The sequence below is a fragment of the Alosa pseudoharengus genome, unplaced genomic scaffold, assembly GCF_046254945.1.
Source record: "Alosa pseudoharengus isolate Yale_2024_CS ecotype anadromous, Long Island Sound unplaced genomic scaffold, YU_APseudo_1.1 YU_APseudo_1.1_scf_15, whole genome shotgun sequence".
Classification (NCBI taxonomy): Eukaryota; Metazoa; Chordata; class Actinopteri; order Clupeiformes; family Clupeidae; genus Alosa; species Alosa pseudoharengus.
In genome coordinates, this window is record NW_027468620.1 from 20441853 (window position 1) to 20442227 (window position 375).

A 375-nucleotide genomic window follows, 5' to 3' on the forward strand; every position below is an offset into this window, starting at 1 on the left:
TCCACTGCCTTAAAATACGAAAGATGTGTGAATGTGCTTGGGATTGATCTGGGCCAAATGATGGAGAGGCCTCGCACGTTGGCCCCATCTTGTGTGCATGGACTGATAAATTAAGTGCAGCGTCGCTCTCAGTGACTTGAAAATTGCACGTCAATCTCTGTGATGTGACTAAATTATATTAAGTACTCGAGAGAAAGAGGGAGCGAGATGAGAAGGCCTTGGGCGTAAGTTACAGTATTTTCAAGTGATGGAGGATTTACATAAATGTGGTCTAAAAATATGGTTGATATGTGTCAGTGGATTGATGCAAAATCTTTGCATAAGACGCTTAGACTATCAGAGTGCATGGATAGGCATGGACTGATTGAAAGTTTG